At 40.4% G+C, this 6891-nt stretch overlaps 1 long non-coding RNA gene across 1 annotated transcript; it reads right to left on the bottom strand.

Moving 5' to 3' along the window:
- Nucleotides 1–228: 228 nt before the first annotated feature.
- Nucleotides 229–5078, bottom strand: LOC140613536 (uncharacterized). The gene is made up of 3 exons (XR_012014525.1): nucleotides 4886–5078; nucleotides 1674–1711; nucleotides 229–708 (listed from the first exon to the last, which is right to left on the bottom strand). It is a non-coding gene; the product is annotated as an uncharacterized lncRNA (long non-coding RNA).
- Nucleotides 5079–6891: the final 1813 nt, after the last annotated feature.

The raw sequence follows: 6891 nt of genomic DNA, 5'->3' as shown, positions 1-6891 counted from the left end.
ATGGCCCAAGGTGTCTTCCAGTTCTAAGGAATAACATTAAAAGCCATACTTCTATATACTCTGATTCTATGACCCCCTATTAGAATCTTAGTTGTCTAAATCCCAAGTAGAATCATTTTCCCACCAGCAAACCCCAAATCAAGAAGTCAGGGTTATAGGAAGCCATTGGTAAAAAAGAAAAAAAAAAAAAAGAACCCACTTTGCAGATTTTAACTGATGTTGCTCATTGCGTAGTCATTGGGTTATCTGTTTCTCATTACATCTTAGCTTTGTATATCCCAACTTCAAATTAGATGATGGTCCAGGATTCTGTATGTAATTGATTGGAATTTAGAGTGAGGTGTCAGGAAGTAAATGAGCAAAGGGGAGGTAAGGAAGGACATAATGGTAACTGAGGAGGCCAAACCTCTGATTTAATAAGATCTAGCTTCAGATCTCAGGTCCCCTAGGGATACTCCCAGCTGTTATAATTCTTAGGTCACCACCACCTTGTAGGAGACACCAGACTGAGACTTTCAGTAAGAGATCTAAAAAAAAAAAACACAACAAGGAGACAAACAACAACGACGACGATGAAACAGTCCCTTGGGGATGGTCATCGGCAGCAAGAATAGAAGGGAACTGCCCCTGTCTGCTCAGTCTTCTCCACCAAAAGGAGCCTCCCATCATTACCTCTCCCTTTGGCCACTGCCTCTGATCCTTCTGTCCCTGTTAGGGAACAAGCAAATAGAAAAGAATTCAGACATCTGGAAATGTTTTAGTTATCACAAGTTTTAGTTAACTTTTCAAAGAGAAACATAAAATTGAGTGAAAAGTCAAACATAGATTTTGGTTCACTAGAGGGGTAAGAACCTTCCTCCTATGACCTGGTTCATCACTCATTTGATGGGATTACCCAGGAAATACACTGCTATTTTGATTTTAAATTGCTCTAAAATATGTGATTGCGTAAATACAATCCAGAGTGAATCTTTGCAGAAAAAAAAAAAATGTTGGTAAGGATGACTATTTTATTGCATTTATTCCATTCTCCTTTTGTTCCTTGTATAAGTCATGGAAATCCATCAATCTGTATTATCAGTTTGGGAAACCATTCCTGAAAATGCTATTTGAAGTATCCAATAAGCCTTGGGTAAATCTGGTTGTCAGATGTGGGCTAACAAACCAAGTTCTAATGCCATCCACCAGTCCGATTTTTGCCAAAATTACTAAAATAGATAGATCACACTGTGTTCCCTTTTCTGGAAACTTAATATGTATGGTATAATTTTCTAGATTTAAGCTTATCCTCCTAGCCACCAGCAAGCCCTGTATACAGAAGCTTCCCAAGCCTGTAGGCTCCTGGGTCCATTTTACCCCTGATGAGCTGGCTGACCCTGGGCCTTCATTTTCTTTTCTCAAAAAAAAAAAAAAAAAAGTGGTAACAAAAGAAATAATGATACTTAACTCCTAGGTTTCTGATGAACAGGAAATGAGACAAAACATGAAAAGTAATTAACCCAGGTCCTAGTATCTGCCATAACAACAGTTGATAGAGCAGAAAGAGACTTTCAACAGCATCTAGTCCAAAGACTATATGTATGTATTTAGGTAGACAGTCCATACGTGATTCTCAGAGGAGTCAGCAGCTCTACATACTTAAGAACCATCCATCAATCTTCTTATGGACTTACCTACACACTCATTTATTTTCTTAACTGGAAGCTTGGGCCTGGAGATGGAAACAACACAGCTCCTTAGTGGTAGAGTAAGACTAGAGGTCAAGTCTCCCAGTGCTATGGCCAATACTGTATTCTATCATTCTAATTGTTAAAAAAAAAACAAAAAACAAAAAAAGAATCGATGGGAAAATAAAAATAAAATGACTGAAGAGCATGAGTGAGCACTCACAGTGTAAGAGGCCCTAGTTCAAGGATCCTTTAACTAATTTTGGTAAGAGAAATGGAAGGAACACATTAAAAAATTCTAAAGAGTAGAAGTCATCATCCCATATTGATATATTTTTAGAAGATTTTATTTATTTATTCATGAGAGACACAGAGACATAGGCAGAGGGGATGCAGGCTCCCTGAAGGGAGCCCGATGTAAGCCTCGATCCCAGGACCCCGGGATCACGACCTGAGCTGAAGGCAGACACTCAACCGCTGAGCCACCCAGGTGCCCCATCCTATATTGATATTACCTATAATCGAACCCAATGTATCCATCACTGGCTCCGCAAAAGGGGTGAAGTAAAGTCCTTGCTTCCCTCTCCTGTCCAGGTAGCATGAATACAAGTCAGACAGCAGGACAACTGCTCTCACAAAAGCACTGAGCACAAAGGGGAAGTAGGAGAGGGTGCCATTCATTCCCACTGAGGAGGTAGGTTTTTCTATTCAGGCTGAATGGGAGGGAGAGAGAAACATCTTCCAGTGTACCATCTTGGTCTCTGGATCATTTTGATGAATTCTTTCCAGTGGCATAAAAGTATCCGATTTAGGGAAAGGAGGAAAAAATCTCAGAATGTAATAATGTCTGCATGGTCTTGTCAGTTCTTCCCAGGTGCTCTTCCCTATTCGCAGAGAAAACAGTACTGATGTCGGACTGCATGTGGTCTCCGCTTCTCTGTCAATTCCTAGTGGCTTTGGAGTTACTTTTCAAGGACACCTACCTGCACACAACATTGACCATTATGTCTCTTTTTCAGGTCCTAAACTTTTTTTCACGTAAAGGATCTTTGAGGAACCTTCCAGTGCACATTGTGTTATGAGATAAAAGGGTTGAGATGATGATCAACCAACTTGACCATGAAAAAGTGTAGCAAAAATATGTGGCCTCTAAGATTAAATTTATGTCTAAAGTAATTATCCCAGTAAATATAGGAAAGCACTGAAGGAAGAAACATTCATAAGCTAATGACACACACAGAGTGGCCTTGAGCTTGTGTGAACTTCACTGAGTGTGGGCACCTGTATCCCGTCTCCCCACAGAGCAGACTTGGCTGGGTCTTCAAACATCAGTGGCATAGATAAACCCCAAGGAAGGTGGGAGATCTAAATAGAGATACCTGTTAATTACCCTCTGCCACATTTAAAACTACAATGTCTGATTATTATGTGGATGGCTCAGTAACTTTTCTGGTAATAAAAGTGATTAAATGACTTTTTGGCAGAGACATTATAGAATTTTGCCATCTCAAAACCACAGACTGAAAAGCCCACTTCCCTACAGAGATTTCTTCACAGATCTCTTGACCTTTCCCAAGATACAGATAAGCAGTCTGTCTTTGAGCTATAAGAACAAATGCAGATCTTCCTGGTGCACCAGCCAGAAGCTGGAAGTCGGGGTCCCGGTGCCAAGCTACTCCTGCCTGACCATGTACCTGCCAGACAATGGGCTGCCTCCGCTGGATCTCTGCTGCTCATCTCTGCAACCAAGAGTAGAATGCAGAGTTTTTCCCAGCACTAAGATACCATGATTTATTAGATGTTTCCCTAGTAATTAATGGACCATCCCTTTTCATTTTTTTGGTAAGTTTCATTGAGTTGTCTCTAGGGAGCTTTGTTGCTATGTGAAAACCAGGTGTGGTTTCAGCAGAAAAATGGCCCTCCAAGATGTTCACGTCTTAATCACTGGAACCTGTGAATCTGTTACCTTATCTGGCAAAAGAGACTTTGCAGATGTGATTAAGTTAAGGATTTGAGTTGAGATTATCCTGGATTACCCAGGTGGGCCCAGAGTAATCACAAGGGCTCTTATAAGGGGGAGAGGGAGGCAGAAGAGGCTTTCAGAGGAGGCGATGTGATGACAGAAGCAGAGGTCAGTGATGTGATTGCTGGCCAGGGGCCATGAGCCAAGGAATGCAGCCGCTTCTAGAAGCTGGAAATCAGGGGATTCACTTACATATTCTTCTGTTGGCTTTTTAAAAATGTGATATACAAAATCTTTTAACACTTTTTGCTAAAATCAGCATCCTCAGCAAGCAGCACATTCTTGAAATGCACTATGCCCCAAAATATTTTGTGTGTGTGGTGTGTGTGTGGGTGGGTGGGTGCCCATGAGCATGCTGCACGTGTGGTGTATGTGTGCCATAACCTCAGGAAACCAGTTTTCTTACCTTACCTGCAAAATAAGAATACTACTTTAGGTTTCGCTCAGGATATGGCAAATTAATGGCTCAAACTATAGACATTGTGAATAATGACAAGGATGGGGATGAAGTCACTGATGAAGGCGGTGAGGAAGTTGGTCGCAACATTGGAGGAACTGAGAATTCCCCTCACGCTCTTTCCTCATCTTTCTGCCTGGAGGAAAAAGCAAAACCTTTAAGCCTTCTTCCAGAGATGACCCAAGTGTGACTGTGAGCGAAGTTCTGGCATCTGCTAGGGCATGCCAGTACTTTTGGAGAAGGACACGGCAGCGTCCTATTGTTTTTCCTGGCTCCCATTTCAAGATGATACCCCCAGGGTGATCCTATGTCCTCCTCTGCCTTTTTTTTTTAAGATTTTATTTATTTATTCATGAGAGATACAGACAGAGGGAGAAGTAGGCTCCATGCAGGGAGCCTGATGCGGAACTCAATCCCTGGTCTCCAGGATCACACCCTGGGCCAAAGGCAGCGCCAAACCACTGAGCCACCCGGGCTGCCCCTCCTCTGTCTTTATCTCTGTGAAGAAAGGCCTAGGCCTGGATATCTCTTAAAGAAAGAGAGAAAGAAAAGGAGAACTTCAGGCTTTTGAGTAATGATTATTATGGGCCTCCCCTTCTCTGCCCCCCACCAGGCCAGGAAAGACCACAGAAATCGTTAAACATTCTGTAATGAAAAGTCCCTGGTTAAAAGGACCGAAAGTGATCTATCATTTCAGCTGCCCTAACACTTGGTAATATGTGAGTGGGCTTTGCTTACACTGAAGACGGTATTGTGCTCTCTCTTAGACTGTGCCAGCCACCAGTGGGTTTGCAAAGAACAGAAATGCACGTAACCGCTGTCTTCCAATATGGCTGATGCTCATGTGAATATCCCTAGTGACTCCATCCGGCAAAGCAGAGACGGTTGTGTTTGTTTTCCTTTCCAACTGTTGTTGCAGAAAGCATGCTATAAACTGAGACCAGCTATAAAATAGGAATAAGTAATAAAAACAATTGTAAAACACATTGCAAACACGAAGTGCCATACAAATAATTTAAATAGTAAGTACCCCCTGGCTAGTCTACAGCATGGTTCATAAATCTATCGGTAAAACACAGCCGCCAGGGGAGAGTGCAGAATCCAAGAGGCAGACCTGGATTCAAATCCTGACTCATCCTGCCCTCCTAGCCATTTAACCTCGAACGCATTGCTTAACCTCTCCGAATTTCTGTTTTCTTGTGTGTAAAAGGGTGCTAGAACAGTATCTGTCCTGTTGGGTTACTGTGGCTCTCAAATTACCTAGTTGCATTCTCGGTACTTGGCATACAAGGCTGGCAAGTGGAAGGTGCCCTTAAAAGTAAAAGCCCACAAGGTTAGATGACAAAAATTAGTGTCTAAGAACTCCTGAGAAAGAAAGTAAGGGAAAAAAGTCAAAGAAAAAGCAGAAAGCATGGGGCAGTAAATAAAAAATTGATATAAAGACCATGATCACACTTGGACACTAAGGGGGTAAGATGGTTCTTAAGAACTTGACTTCACCCAAAGGAACATTTAGGCTGGAAAATTGACTTTCTTTTCTTGTGAATATGTTCTAAGATACACTCCCTGGTCGATACCCCAAGGGCATCTCTCTTTTTGTTTCAAAATTTTTATTAAAAAGCATTAAAGCTCTTTGAAGTTTCATCCCATCCCCACCTAACTCATTGTCCTTCCCACCCCAGAGAAGGCTACCAATCGGAAGCTGGCATGTGCCCTTTTTCTCCATGGTTTTAAAATTTTTATTCCATAGTCTCTGCTCAGACATAATATGTAACACAATGTAATTTAAAGGCATATACATTAATGGTGTATCATGAATAGTGTATCACAGATTTTTGTTCATGTAACTGATTTTCAAGATTTATTCAGGTTGATAGATGTAGATTTAGCTTTTTATTTTGAATGCCATACATCTGCTTTCTTAATAATCACAATTTATTTTCCTCATGCCTCAATGGGTGAAGATTTAGTTGTTTCTGGTTTTTCCTATTATGTACATTATGTAAGGTTGTCTTTCGATACACTCTTTTTGCATGCATGCCAGAACTTTCTGGGAAGTGGAATTGCTGAGTAGTATGACCTGCATATCTGTAACTTTACCAGATAATGCCAAATGGCCATCTAAAAAGGTTAAAGCAACTCAGACTTCCACTAGCAGTACCTGTCAGTTTCCTCATCCACACTTAGTAATACCGGACTTCTAGATGTTTGACAGTTGGGTGGGTGAGAATTGATATAACAGTACTGTTTTATCCTGCAGGTATTTGAGCATTAGTGATGATAAGCCTCATTTCATATGTTTGGAGATATTTGGGTTTTCCCTTCTATAAAACATCTGCTTATATACTTTGTCAATTGTTCTTATTCTTTAAATAATCTGGAGACAATCATAAATTACTTCTTCTGTTTATGTCATTTATTTTAACTTAGCTCATGATGTCTTTACTAATATAGTTGTTTCTATGTTTTTAATCAAATTTATCAATATTTCTGCTATGGTTTGTGTTGTTTCTTGTTTAAGAAATATCTGCCAACCAGAAGTAATAAATATATTCTCCTGCATGTTTTTTTTTCTAAAATTTTAACATTTTGCTGTTATTGAGTCTTTAAACCATTGGAATTCACTGTTGTTTGTATACGATATAATTTACTTTTCTCCATATGGACTGCTAATTTTCTCAATATCATTTACTGAATCTTTTATTCTTCCCACAGTACTGTGTAATGTTACTTCTCTCAAAAAT

This window comes from Canis lupus, chromosome 21 (genome assembly GCF_048164855.1).
Source record: "Canis lupus baileyi chromosome 21, mCanLup2.hap1, whole genome shotgun sequence".
Classification (NCBI taxonomy): Eukaryota; Metazoa; Chordata; class Mammalia; order Carnivora; family Canidae; genus Canis; species Canis lupus.
Note: the sequence above shows the minus strand (reverse complement) of the source record. Positions and strands in the feature narration are given on the sequence as shown.